Consider the following 14,354-nt stretch of genomic DNA (forward strand, 5'->3'; position numbering starts at 1 on the left):
ACTGACGGACGGACGGACTGACGGACGGACGGACTGACGGACGGACGGACAAGTCAAAAACATTATACCCTCCGCAACTTCGTTGCGTGGGGTATAATTATATTGCTGTAATCCACACTTCCTTTATGTCAAGTATCAGGGACAACATTGGTCACTCTTTCTGAGTGGGTCTGACTTTTTAAAAGTAGACAGAATTACAGATCAATCCACCAATTGTTGTGTAGTACTTAATTGTTCCTTGTTTTTTTGTTAAATTTTGAGGCTCAGATATTGACTTCTATAAATATTTTTTTTTTTGCTTCTTTGAAATTAAAAAAATGTGCTGACATAAATCGTCATGAATATGGCCAAGTTGGATCTTCCATTCATTAAATATACAGCAAGAGGTGAAAATAATGAATGAAAATTTCGGCAAAATCAGCCAGAAAGGGCTAATTGAATGCTAAAATAGTATCTACTAAAAAAAAATTGTATAACATTGAACTTTAATCCCAATCTTATTTACATTGGGTTTGGTTCAAATGTTAGTGAGATAATTGACATTATAATTTGCTGAATACCAACAAGAGACCCTCAGTCTGAGCTCTGGTATTGTCATGAGACTTTCATAGTAGACTTAATGGACTCACTTATCTCTGCTCAGATCAATCATCTCATCAAAACAATTTCTAAAGATGGTCATAAATTGGTTTTGAGAAAGATACTGTCATTTTGCTGATAAATATTTTATACATGCATTCCTAAGGGTACTGATTACGCCCTTTTAACAGCAGACTTTTAGCATTACAGTTTTTGGCAAAGCTTGAACAAGATCCATCTAAATTACATTTAAAAGGAAAAAAAATTAGACGTTAAGTTAAAACTATTACTTTGAAGGATATTTTTGCTTTGAATAATCAAGAATTCATTTACATATATATATATATATATATATATACATGAGATATACTAATCAAAGCACAGAAACTGACTCTTAATTATGATCAGTAATAGCTGTTCTTTTCTTGGTTTGGATAATTGTGTTTCAAATAGGAATCAAAAACTTGTACTAAATTCTATGTCAAAAGAGACAATTTTCCATGTTTAGAAGGTAATATTTCTCCATTAGTCATTAATTTTACAGTGTGTATATTTCCCTGCTTGTTCACTATTCCAGCTCTCTGTAATTATGTCTTAAATTTAAATAGAAATGGTCACTGTATAATCTAGAAAATTAATGAGACAAAAATTAAAAATATATTTAAATGACTAAAAATCATTTCACAGATACATTTATACTTGGTTTTGGAGTTTAAGCAGAACAATTACAAATGTATTATTAATGAAATATGCAATCCTAATTTTTATTGTGAGGTACCAGAAGTTTACAGAGCTCAGAAATCTACCTCAATTAATGTAAGATTATTGACACTTCAATAAACTTATTATCAAAGGTTAGTAATCCATTTTAATATTTTAGCAAGATCTTTGAATGTCGCCTTAATTTATTAGTACTTATTAAACATATTAAATATCAAATTTATTCCCAAAGATTATCAAATAACTTAACATGTATTTCTATGATTCAGCTATTAACACTGATGGTCCCCTACTGCTGATGAAATCCATTACTATTAACAGGTATGGATGGACCCAGAAACTTAAATCCATTTCAGGTGCACTAATTGATATTTAAGTGGGGGTAAAACATGTCCTACTTATGATTCATAATGAGGCTTTCAGGAAATGCGAGTACTCTCAAAGGTCAACAATGTGTTTCTTACACATTTGTATTGAGGCTTCAAACTTAATTATACTTCTTGGGTGTAAATGCTATAATCTGAATGAAACACCCCAAAAGTCTTATTTGAGATCTTATCATTAATATTTGAATTTATATGAACCAAGGCTTTACTCAAAAGCCAGAAGATGTTTTAAAAAAAAGTTTTAAGTGTGTAAAACATTTTTGGATAAATCCTTGACTCATACCTATTTTGTTCAAAAAACCATACGTAAATGGCCATTTTTTGGTCAAATATGTCTAATTTGACATAAAGACATCACAAGTGACCTGTATTCACCTAAATATCCTGATTAAATCAACCTGTCCATTTATCAATAAAACAAAGATAACTCTGACCTGCTTGGATAACTTTACTACTTTTGCAATTAAAGAAGCAAAATATGGCTTTTAGTTTATCATATCTCCTTTAAGAAAATCTTGAAACAACTATTTTCTTAAAAAGCAACTAACTCAATTAAAAATTCGTAAGGGTTCCACGGAACCCAGTGTCTCGCCTACTTTTGCTGTTAATCACAGACTCAACAAAAATGAGGAAAAACATCAATAAAAATTTCCCTCTCGATACTGTCTTTTGATTGAAAGAAGCTTCCAAGTTTGGTAAAAAATCCAGGATAGTTTATGAATCTAATAAATGTTTTATAAACTTTAACTGCAGACTGTATGTAATGTTAACTGGAAGAAAAACTAAGTCCATTTATAAGTAAAATACGGAAAAGTGGAAATTTAATTTTACAAAATTTTCTTCTTGATACTATCTTATGATCATAAACAAGCTTCTGTCCAAGTTTGGTACAAATCAAGGATAGTTTATGAAAGTTATTAAAATTTTAAAAACTTTAACCACAGAGTGAATGTAATGTTTCCCCGCAGAAAAACTAAGTCCATTTATAAGTAAAATACGGAAAAAATGGAATTTTATTTTTACAAAATTTACTTTGGGATACTTTCTTATGATCATAAACAAGCTTCTGTCCAAATTTGGTAGAAATTCAGTATAGTTTAAGAAAGTTATTAAAATTTCAAAAACTTTAACCACAGAGTTAATATTTGTGGATGCCGCCGCCGCTGCCGACGACGACGGAATGTAGGATCGCTTAGTCTCGCTTTTTCGACTAAAGTCGAAGGCTTGACAATAATAGCAGGAAAAGTTTTAGATAAAATGAAACTATATTAAAACCATCAATATATCAGAACTTTATGCTCTAAAATAGCAAAATTAATTAATTCTAAAAAATATTGGACAAAAACTATGCTTGTAACAGTCAAATAGAAACATTTGTTCAACATAGGGGGGACATTATGGCAAAGCTAAGTCTGACAACAATCTAATAGAATGCTATTGTACAGACATGTCCCAATGCTCATTATGAATTCAAACTCTCGAAATAAATAAATGAGGAAAAGAAAGATATTGTCGCTAAACTACGGACACAATGAAATGACTCACTCTACAAAACAAACACATTCATGTTTTTTTCTTTTCTAAGATCGATTATTCAAGATTTACTGAAAATGCCCACTTAAAATTTTACATTACTTTTCAGAAGCATGTTTAGGAAATTGACAATGTTGAAAGATATCTTTAGCTAATTATTGCTCTGTATATCCGTATTTATGGATATGAACTAAAGGTGCTTTTTAGCTCATAAAAATAGAACAATAATTAATCAAAAGTACACTGCATCCTATAATAAACGGTATACTTTTTAAAAAATACCCTTCATGTATGACCAACATAAATTTATGAAATTTATGGACAAAACATTTCAATGCAAAAGTATCAACGACTTTAATAAACTAAAGTTATATGTCTCTAGCTCCATAAGAGTTGAGTCATAAAATATTTACTGTTAAAAAAAAGTTTTACAAACCTTTAAGTGTTGAATTCTGTCGCTTTGTGTTTTTTGGTTCTAGACTTTCTTTGTTGAAAATTGTTTTAAATTGTTCTTTAAGTGTATAAATTGACTCATAATAGTTTTACAAACCTTTAAAAGTGTTGAATTCTGTCACTACCGGTATGTTATTTTTTTGGTTCTCGACGTTCTTTTATCACTCTGAAATAAAGAAAATCGATATAAGGTCAGTATAATCTTAAATTTACTTTTCTTATTCACAAAAAATATCAATTATCTAAACAAAAAACTTGATCGTTGCCAAGTGGACAAATACCGTTTTATCTAAAATACACATCGAGACAATCTAACCTTAGTCACATATGAAATGCCCCTTGCTTGGATAAGATCAATCTATATATTTAATCAGTAATTTTGAAGTAATACTTATCAAAGAGCAAGGTTCTTTGATGGCTATTAATTCTACATCAATATACCTAGTTGAAATGTGATCACCTTTATTTATGGAATGAATTTAAAACAACACCTGCCAAAAACTTTTAACAATATCAAAAATAATTTTATAAATATGGATATACTTATTAAATTCTTTATATTTTTTTCCTTTAACAAATTAAGCAAAAATTTTTTCTGATGTTTAAGGGGTGTCCATGGAAAAACAGGCAGTGGATGGCACATGACATATTTTGTTTTCAAATTTTTTTAATCTATTTAATATCACAAATTTATTCTTTCTCAAAATTAAATTTTGTTTTTTTATTAACTGCAACAAATAAAGAGAAAAAAATACATAGAAAACACTGAAAAATTCATTGAAAAGGGGAGATAACTCTTCATTTTGTACAAAATTTTGTTGCATTGTTTAATAATGAACTTTAAAATCATTTTCTGAGCCATCCACTGTTGATTCAAAAATATCTTTGACATAAATATCCTTTGTATGATATAAACATTGCTTTGGAACCAAAACTTCAGTGGAAAAAAAATTATGATGTGCCACCCAAATCATAGGATTTGCCTGATATTTGCTTGAACAGCCTCTTAATAAACAAAGCAAACTGTACTTCAATGATCTTTATTAAGTGTACTGTTAATTCTGAAAATATTCAGAGGTTTTTATTAATGCAAAAAATATGACTGGTTGAGCATCGCAATAACAAGAACTTAATTGCATTCTAGCTAATATCAGATACATTTATTTACATACATAATATATTATGTAGCTTTTCCTGAAATTGCAATAATTAGTCTTGCATTTTTAGCCATCCTCTAAAAATTGCAATAATTTTTGAATTTACAATTCTTTTTGTCTTGAATAAGAGAGATATAATGCCTGCACATATAGAACTTCACTAAAGAAACATCAACTTACTGTTATACATTTTGTACTATTAAATGTCAAATAGTGCAGTTTAAGAATCTGCTTGAGCATTATTTGACATACTCTTAACCATCTAATATGGTCACCTAATATTTGTTCACAAATGCTTCTAACATGTTCTCTAATTTTGTATTTTCAATCCATCATGTTCAAACAAAGATGGCCGACACAGAATTAACAGAAACACAAGTGTTGACACAGCTCTTGACCAGTTGTGTGTTTTACAATCTAGATGTCCTTCACAAGTGCTGAACGTCCTTGAGAGACAGGAAGTAAACATTTCATAGAACAACTTCAACTTAATAATCATTATTAGTCTTCCAAACAAGGCTTTTTCTGTTTGATTTTGCTATAACCTTGCTACAAAGTGTACACATACGAAAAACCACATTCATGCACAACCATATGGTGCATTCTGAGATTAAAAATAAAGATGATAACCATTAGATTCTTCTGAGAGATGGTTATAACAGCAAAGCCAAGATCATAAAATATAAATATTTGTTAATAACTAACTTGGTATCCATCCTTAAGTAAAAGTCAATAGGAATAATATTGTATAACAAAACTGTTGATGCATTGTAAAGCATTGCAAAATTTAGAATATTATGTACAGGAAATTGTACAATATCTCATTTCCCTTAAGTTTTCATATTTTGTATTTTCTCATTTTTGCCAAAAAAAACACAGCTCTTCTTATGTCTACATGGTCTATATTGATTATATAATAATTCTTTACAGTATTCATATTACAACAACAAACATTTTTTAACAAAAATCGGACACATTAGTCCAGCTACTAACCCCTGTAGCAGTTAATCAAAGTTTTACAAACCAATCGGTTGATCAAGTTCTCTCCCTTGACATCTATGTTAACATTATTCTCATGCCAATGTTTGATTGTTCCATGAACCTTATCAATGGTTGATTGTTACTTTGTTATTGAAAGTTAGAAACCTCATATTCGACACTCTAATTTTTATACTGGGAAAACAAATGCATAGCATATCAAATTTATCATCCTTTTTAGTTTTTTCCTATAAGTGAGGGTTTGGATGGGGTTAAATGATTAAAGAATAATGCCCTTAAAAAATGAAGATTAGAGAAAAAAGGGGTTAATTTTTTGAAGATTAGAGAAAAAAGGGATTAATTTTTTGAAGATTAGAGAAAAAAGGGGTTAATTTTTTAATGATTAGAGAAAAAAGGGGTGAAAATAAAATGTTTACAAAATAACAGACTGTGCCCCGATCCAGACCCTCATAAGTGAAATCAAAATACTATACTATCTTTAAATAATAGACAAAAATCAACGAAATGTAAAAACAAAACTAAAACCTTGACATCTTATCCAAATATATTATACTTAAAAGAATCCCATTAGTAAGCGCATGTGCTTCCAATGTGACTAGAAGTCATGTTCTTGTACCGTATAAAGAATTAAACAAATCTCTAAGGTCGGCATTAACAGAAGATTAATACTGACACAGGGATAACATAAGTAAATTGAGGACTCGGAGATACATAAATTTTCCAACAATCTCCATTAATATAGATAATTAGAAAAATGGTTTTTGTCATCGTAAGAATGATACGGACACACATGGGTATAGTTAAATCCTACATTCCGAAATACCAAACTACCGTTGAGACAATGTAAATGGCTTAGGTTCCATTGTAAGCCATTAATTTATTTTTCGTCATGTTATCTTCCATGTCAAATGTTACTTCCTCAAAATAAATTGAGATAACATTAAAAAATATGTTTTACCAGATAAACAGGAAGTGACTTTTTTCACAGATTTTCAACTGCATTTCCCAACAGTAATTTAGAATTTTCTGTTAAGGTGAGTAAGTTCATTGTATATCACGCCATTTTACAGAATTATCACTGCTGTAGATTGTTAACACTTCTCTATTGTTCAATGTTCAAAAATCAGATTTTATTACCAATAGTTGCCTTTGTGTTAAAAATAATTATGTCCCCATACATTAGATTTCCCCTTACAATACATAGGTAAAAGGTGTTTGGAAAACAAAACAAAAACGATTTCACATTTGATAAGTTTCCAAGGCAACATTCTATGAAGAAGTGTGCGTGCACCCAAGTAACATCTTTTATTTGGTGAGAGTAGGTAAATAATTCATTTTGTTGTTTCTTGGTTGTGGAGATTTTTCCTTTGAGGATATTTTTTTTTTATTTACATGAAAAAGGAGCCTATAAAGAAATTACTGTGATATCTCTATGTACGAGACAGGTCACCCAGTGATATTGTTGGCTTTTTTCAAAAGTACCTCTACCCTTTTTTATTGGGAAAATATGCGTCATTTTTATCAAATTGGGAAATTTATAATGAAAGATGAATTTGACTGAACTTCAATTTGCAGACCCCCTTTTGAGAGGTAAACCCTCATTTGAAATAAGATGTCAGTGATGATACATAAATAGACCCTCAAATCTGCACATATAGTCATTTTAAGCATGAAAATGGTATAAATGAGTGTTTTTCAGTTTGCATTCATGCACAATTACTACTGAGACAGCACTGTTTGGGACAAAAGTCCTTTTGTGAATAATTTTAAGCCATTTTTTTTTTCAAATTGGGATTTTTCTCCAGGGGAAAAACCCTTTATTCTCCATTAATTAAAGGCAAACAATATCACTGTGGTCTCTCTATTCTGTAGCATACATGATTTGGAATTCTGTAGTTTATAACCGTCATTATCCTCTATGAAATAGTAGGGAATGAAGATGAACACAATCTTCAATGGTTTTGTTATCACAATCAATATATTTCGTTAAGACATTGTCCATAAATCAATTTTCTTAAAAAGTATTTTTTACCTCTCTGCTAATTTACAAGAGTTGTCTTTCTTGATAGAAAGTTCTAAATGGGTATTCAAGAGTTGTCCCTCTTGAGAGAACTTGCTACCTTAGCTGTTAAAATTAAGTTAGAAAGTTATCACATTACTGAGCATAAGATCTCTGCAATTTATGCAGAACATGAGACAAAAATGTATCAGATAGAAAAAAAAACCAAGATATTTCTTCACAAGTTAGGACTTGGAGAGAAACGATTTTTTTTATTAATTTACATTATTTTTCTAAATTTGTAAAAATAAAACAAGTTAGGACTTGGAGAGAAACCATTTTTTTTATTAATTTACATTATTTTTCTAAATTTGTAAAAAAAAATATTTTCCAGCAAAAGGTTCTCATATATCAAACACAAAGTGTCAGTAATTGAAAACAAATACAGAAATTCTCATAAAAACAAAAATATTCTCTTCAAAGTACATATTATTTGATCATCTAAAGCATCATTAATACTTCTTCATTCTTAATATTACATTAAGAAAATGTATTATTTAAGGAATTCGAGTAATGACAATCGATTGAATACCAAACAATTCATCATTATAACACAATTCAAACATTCGCAGTATTGTTAAATGTCCTGCACGACATTCAGTCTCCAATACAAACACGACCAAATTAAATTACAAAACTACATTTTTGTCTTTATTTCATTACCCGCTACTCTTCCTGCAATTTTAAGGGCTTGATTATGAAATTATGACCGATTCTTGCACCTACGATATTTTGTTGATTTACATTGATTGTTCTGGTGCCGAGGTAATTTGCAACTATTTTTACAGCTAAACTATGATGAAAGAGAAAGACTGAGAAATCACATTTACTGTTAAGTAACATACGATCAGGGATCAATATGAGAAATAGAAATTAACAAGGATAAAATGTGTGAATAAAGCAGCTGAATCTCAATGGGAAGTTCTCTTAATAACATGAGCATGCCATTTACACTTTAACTCAATAACATATGGTGTACTTTAAATAAGGGCATGAGTTTACTAGTCCATGGCATATAAGTTTTAAATAATTGGGTCATCTTGAAACTTGCATTGAGATGAGAATTGTTGCCTATGTGGAAGTTCTCACTTTCACTTTGATATCATCAGTAGAACTGCACTAAAACAAATATTTCTTTAAGGTGGTACCCAACACTTTCACTAAAAGTAATTTGGCTTGTTTAAAATTTTCATAAAATTTTGTCAAAGTATTTACTTTGACACTTTAACAAAAATATAAAAATTTTAAAAAATTTGAACCAACCGTTTTGTCAGAAAATTTACACTGGTTCATATAGCAATTTGACAAACACCAATTTTGATCATTTATATAATCAGAGAAGCTAATATTCCTTTTACAACACAACGTAATTAAAACGTTAAGCCAACTTTACAGAGTTATCTCCCTGTAGTGTTAGGTACCACCTTAAGAAAATAAGATGATTGCAAATGAGACAATATTCCAAAAGAGACCAAATGACATAGACGGTAAGCAACTAAAGGCAGCCTTACAATCTTCATCAAGGATCAAAACTTATAATGCATTGCTAGCTATCAAGCCCCAGAAATGACAAATATAAAACAATTCATTTTTCAAGGCACTTTGTCAAATTGCTCTCCGCCTCTTTTTTTAATGAATTGCCACACACTTACCCTTTCTTTTTCTACACTTAGACATGTTGAATCTTTTTCTACACTTAGACATGTTGAATCAAGATCTAAGTTTTGGAGCTGAATACTACATCAAAACCAAATAGTTAATAAAACAGCTAATTCCAATGAAAATAAATTATTTTACTTCAAATGCAGCAAATTCAGTTTTAGTACTATCAGTTTTACAGTAAGTCAATCGTAATCTGCCTATTAAAAATGTACAGTTAAAATGTTATGATAATTGACCTTTTATTGTTGTAGCAGTTATTATTGGTATTATATACACTTATCTGTATTTTGGGATAATTAGCTGTACTTAAAACTATAAAGGAAAGTTTAAATTGAAAATTATCAAATAAAAAGTATGTGTTAATTCTTTACAAAATTAATTTAATATAATTTTCATTCATAATTGAGGTTAAACCATTTACAGAAAGGATAATATTTAAAAAAAAAAAATGGGTATTTGGTTAAAGTATTATGAAAGGCCTGTTAGATGTTTAAAATGGTAGCCTCATTGCTACGTGTGACTGGTTTTCTGTTAGTTAAAAACTGTTTAGTCATGCTGGAATCTTTGAAAACAAATTAAAATCAGAAACCATAAGGGCAAAGTATTACAGGCGCGGATCCAGAGGGGGGGTTCCGGGGGTTGGAACCCCCCTTTTTTTTAAACGATCAATGCATTTGAATGCGGACATGTCATTGGAACCCCCCCTTTGTCCTGGGTTAGGAACCCCCCCTTTTTAAAATGGCTGGATCCGCCCCTGTATTATGTCATGCATGCTATGTGAAACCTAATAAATCAGTCAATACATGGTGGTATTCAGTGTTCCAGCTAGGATTTGAAAATAGAGGGGCGCGTTTTTAAAAAGGGCACTTTAGCGCGTTCTCACTGAAAAAAATCAAATACTTAATATTACCACATAAAGACATATTTCTTGATGCATGGTGGGTCTAAGATGAATTTGCAACGCAATGCGCTGCATTGTTTTGTAGAATTATTTTTATAACACTTGTGAAATCAATTGTGCATGTCAGTTTAAAAACTTCACATAAATCTGCAATACAGTCAGGAACAATACTTCACATTTTCTCTGAAGGCCAGCCTGGATCCAAAAGTTTTTTCAAGGGCCCTGTAGAATTTTTTTAGGCCTTACCAGGTTTGTTTTTACTGCAGGCACATACATATTAATAGTCTTGAATGTTCTTATATAAAAGCCAAAAATATATGTTTGAAATACCTTATACATGTAGCTTGTTTCTTATTATGATGGAAATAATAAAGGAATTAAATAAACATGAGTTTTTCAGAATTAAAATCCATTTAACCATGTATTTTCAGACTGGTGAACTTTATATATATTTGTAATATTATTGAAAAAAAAAAAAAAAAAACCCTTTCCATACCCCTAGATGTAAATTATTTTAATAAAAAAAGTATTATCAGTTTCACCCCAAGAAATTATTATAATTTTTTATGAATGAATCTTAGCAGTTGTAATCAAAATGATTTCCAAAATGAAATTCCTACTGTCTATAAATAACAATGAAATGTAACTGTTTCCTGTTAATAAGGGGTTTCCCGAATTTTCCCGCCAAAAAGCACATGGCTTTCAACAATTGTAAACAAAGCGTTCAATTTGTGATCATGGATTACAGTTTTAATTAATTTAATTTGGATATAGATATTCAACTTAAGGTGCAGTCAAGCAATGTTTTTACTTTCTTCTGGATTAAAACTAGTTTGAAAGATCAGTTTAAAAAATAAAAACATCAAAAGAAAAACGATCTGAATTGTGAATATTCAGTGACCCATAAATTTTTTGAACTCTGCTACGGAGGTCAAAGTTACATCATGTTTCATGCATTTTGCGTGTTGACCTATTGGAATGATTCTTTTTAAATGACATAATAAATAACAAATACAATAGAAATGAACACCGTTCACATTTATTTTATAAATTATATTTTGCATCGTCAGGTGTTAAAATAATCAATTCATTTAACTTCGATGTTTGGTGCTTCAGGGTAAAGGGATTAGACAGGGTCGTAAATTTCACCTGATTAAGTAATTGACTCTAATCAAATAGGTGATTATAATCAGGTAACAAGTGTCAACAATTTTAATCTGTTGTCTTAATGAAGTGTGTGTATAAAGAACTCAACAAAATGGCGACGATATGAGGAAAAAAGATTGTTTTTTAAACTTTTTTTCAAAAGGGCACAGAGGGGCGCAGGGGCGCTTAAAAAAGGCAGAGGGGCGCAAAATTTTGGGGGCGGGGCGCGGCGCCCCTCCATTTCATGCTAGCTGGAACACTGGTATTGAAGGATCTTTAAGCAGCCTATATGTGGAGATAATAATAAGTGACAAATAAGTCCTCTGATATGTCATGCAAATCCCAAACAAATTTTTGGTAAAAATATAAAAAGGGATTTGTATTATGCAACAGAGGTACTCATGATTATTTGAAAGCTACATAGACATTATTATCCTCCCTTGTTTGAAATGTGTTACAAACATCATTTAACAATATGCAAGAAGACTTGCTTTAAAAATTAAAATAGCAGACCTGACTTGACCAACATAGACGAAAGAACATGCACATTTGAAATTTGTATCAACCAAATCATCTCTACATGTTGTAACTACAGTTGTAGCAGGGGCATAGGCGGATCCAGGGGGGGCCTGGGGGGCCCGGCCCCCCTTTTGTGGGAAAAATTTGGTTGATTATATAGGGAATCATTGAAGCATGACTGGAGCGGGCATCCCCTTATGAAAAGTTCTGGATCCACCACTGAGGGGTATGATAAGTTTCATGTAAAACTTAATATTGAAACTATATTATGCATTGGTGCCTCAACCACTTTATGTACATGTCTAGATAAAGCAATTTATATTCATTAATATGAAACTAAATGATGCAAGTTGACTGAAATTCACTTTGATCATTTCAACACAAAATGGCATTAATAAGTGTTGTTTAAAGGGAAACTTCGCAAAAAAATCAAAAATTGATATTATGTTCATTCTGTATAAAAATGCTCAAATTCATAGATATTAAAGTTTTATTCCGCTAGATAAGCGATCACCATCGATTTTAAATTTAGAGTATCAATTCTCTGTGATCCGCCATTTTGTCTTCTTTCCCGATTAATAAAAACGATATGTCTATAAACCACAAAGAAACAAAACTACAGTAACCGATGTAGTCGTAATTGCGTGTCGATATCTTGTCAATCGTACGGTTGTTTTATCCGACTAACTAACTTGATACGAAAAATATTCTTACTTTTTTTAAATTACCATGGTCTGTTGTTTTTAAACTTGATATTGGAATTAGGTGAAAAGTCAAAGTTGAAATCATAAATAAGTGTTCCGTGAAAATTGTTTTCGAAAATCTAATTTGTTCATAATTCTTTAAAGTAATAAACAAATATATTTTGATCTTCCCTCATCTGATCACCAGCATGGCTAAAGGTATTACTTCCAAAGGTATTGTGAGGGGTGTGAGGTGACACGTCCAGGTATTCAAGCGATTTCCTGTCGGGTTTGCAAGTTTATGCATCGTTTCACTTCTGCAGGTATTGATCAGTGTACACGGCTGATAACTTATAACTTATAACTTTCCATTTTGAACTAGATGAATAATATACAACTCTGTCTTACTTGTCATTACTAAACTCATACGCTTGTTTATAAATAACATTTCTGGTGTAAAGAATATAATTCATAAACATATAAATAATACCCAAAAAATAAGATTTGATGAAATTAAAATCTATTTAAATATTTTTTCCAAGGGTGAATTTGGGAAAATGTAATATATAGTCATTGTCAATAGTGAAGGACAGATTGGAACAGACCAGAAATATTGATTTAAAAAAATGTACGCACTTGCCGACGATTCGTTTATACGACTGGATAGAAAGTTACGGAACTATAGCGCAATTTAAAATATATACATGTATACATTGAACATAAGAAAAAAACATAAATTTTGAATAAATAGGGGTAAAAGTGTTGTAAATAGACTAGTCCACGTATGCCAACAGTATGTAATCATCGAATGTCGATAGACTATTGTATACCAGAAGAAGAAGAGAACCAATTTGATTTAAATACAGGTCGATGTATAACTTTTGCTTTGGTTCATTGAAGCTGTGGACCTAGTAAAATCACAGATTTATATTTCAATAAGATTGTTCTCGAACAAAGGAAGTAATTCGTCATCACAATTGTTATATATGCCACTGGACGAACACTAATTATCCCCAGGGAATGTGAATATTTTGCTGGGAAACTTTTGAGTATCAAAGTTTCAAATTAATTTCGGGATTTATTTTCTTTCTTGGTATTCAATACAGAAAAAAGAATAAATTACTTGTTCGCTAAATATGGGTATTCTTGTCAGATAAAAGACTTTTAGTTATATTTAAAAAAAATAGGGAAATATGACATTAAATTGGTTCTGTCTTTTTTTTAAACATCGTTAAAAAGATGTGTGTCTAAGGTGAACGCCACAAGAACCCTGTAATACTAGTACGAGAGTATAGCATGTAAACATTCCTTCTCAATAATATGGTTGTATTGGAAATCTTTTCATACAGATTGACAACTCATTGTCCGATATGCATGTAATATTTGCCACATGACGCCCATAGTTCTTTCTACCATCATCATCTTATTCTGTTATATTGCTGTAAACATCGATGGTTCACACCCAAACAAAATGGGAGTAATGGACATTCAGAGCTTCTCCGTGTTATACACTTGTGAAATATATAGACGAAATTTCTGTATTGAAATTAATCTACA

General features: G+C 30.6%; 2 protein-coding genes across 2 annotated transcripts in view; one reads left to right on the forward strand and one right to left on the reverse strand.

Annotated features, from left to right (window-relative positions):
- LOC143080962 (oncostatin-M-specific receptor subunit beta-like) overlaps window positions 1–14,354 on the reverse strand; it is a 91,917-nt gene that overhangs the window by 64,041 nt on the left and 13,522 nt on the right. Inside the window, exon 2 of the mRNA XM_076257176.1 lies at window positions 3,769–3,837. The gene's annotated coding sequence lies outside the window, so the exon portion shown is untranslated. The remainder of the gene's footprint in view (window positions 1–3,768; window positions 3,838–14,354) is intronic.
- Window positions 6,837–14,354, forward strand: part of LOC143080986 (uncharacterized) — a 44,239-nt gene continuing 36,721 nt past the window's right edge. The window contains exon 1 of the mRNA XM_076257260.1: window positions 6,837–6,861. The gene's annotated coding sequence lies outside the window, so the exon portion shown is untranslated. The remainder of the gene's footprint in view (window positions 6,862–14,354) is intronic.

Source organism: Mytilus galloprovincialis, chromosome 1 (assembly GCF_965363235.1).
Source record: "Mytilus galloprovincialis chromosome 1, xbMytGall1.hap1.1, whole genome shotgun sequence".
In the NCBI taxonomy this organism is placed as follows: domain Eukaryota; kingdom Metazoa; phylum Mollusca; class Bivalvia; order Mytilida; family Mytilidae; genus Mytilus; species Mytilus galloprovincialis.